Raw genomic sequence first — 1,136 nt, 5'->3', positions numbered from 1 at the left:
CCCCTTTAATCCTAATCATCTGACTTCATATGAAAAGTTGCAAAATTTAGGAGGATGAGTAGGCATCCATTCTGTGCAGAGTAAAGCTGTTCAGAAGGAAGAGGATGGGGGAAGGCATCTTATTCTACAAAATCGACAATGAATAATTACCTCTGACCTGCAATGGAACAAGCATGGCTAATGAGTCCTCATCGCTGAGGACTCCATGAGGAATTGTTACCGTGTGTGGCCAGGGGGCCAATGACATCCAGGACTCCTGATCCCTACGTTTCTTTTTTCCTCCTTGAGCTAGTAAGCCTTGTGGCTGTAAGGTGCATACAAGGACTGCCACGTACTGCATTTTACTAATGGACCCAATGAAAACAAAGAGAAAAGGGCTGGGATTGAATAAGATTACTCCATCCTTCAGGATTTATTTTCTAAATCAAATGTTTTTCTTCTCCACCTGTCATCCCCAGCAACTGTATACATTTCCAGCTGAGAGTCTCTTTTTACCTGGAAGATCTTGATAGAATAGAAGAGAAATGGCTAACAGCAGCACAAGTCTCTGCATAATGCTGGGGCTGCTGGCAAGAAGCAGACGGAAGTTGGAGGGAATCACCCCAGGCAGGAGCGGGGCAGGTGTATTTATGGGCAGAGGCTGTACCTGCTCCTGATTACTGAGGCTTATCAAAAGGCAGCGTTCCTTGGTGAACACTCACCAAGGCACAGTGTGTGTGTTTGGCGGGGGCGCGGGGTGTTGGGGCTACAGAAATGTCAGCAGGGCAGTGTTGAGGGTGGGGAGACAGGATTAGCATAGGTCAAGTCCAAGTCACTTCACTTGCTTCCTTGAATCATTTCTGAAGCAAGAATTGGATTAGATGATTTCTAAGATACCTTCCAGCCTTGACATTCCTCGATTCTGGTGAGACGACTTTCTCTTCCGTTTCAGTAAGTTTCAGTCAGGAGATTCTTGTTCAAATGGTGGTGTGGGTAATGGAATTGAAGTCCATCACCCCCAAGACTTCTCTGAAGTAAACATTCAAAGAAACATACAATGTCAAGGAGAAGAATGGCATGGAGCGTGGGGAGGCCATAAATGCGTGAGGGTCCCAGCACATTTCTGTGATAGGAAGCGTGTAGGATGAGGATGACAA

This window comes from Mandrillus leucophaeus, unplaced genomic scaffold (assembly GCF_000951045.1).
Source record: "Mandrillus leucophaeus isolate KB7577 unplaced genomic scaffold, Mleu.le_1.0 Scaffold495, whole genome shotgun sequence".
Taxonomy (NCBI): Eukaryota; Metazoa; Chordata; class Mammalia; order Primates; family Cercopithecidae; genus Mandrillus; species Mandrillus leucophaeus.
The sequence above is the reverse complement of the archived record's forward strand: the minus strand, read 5'-3'. Positions refer to the sequence as shown.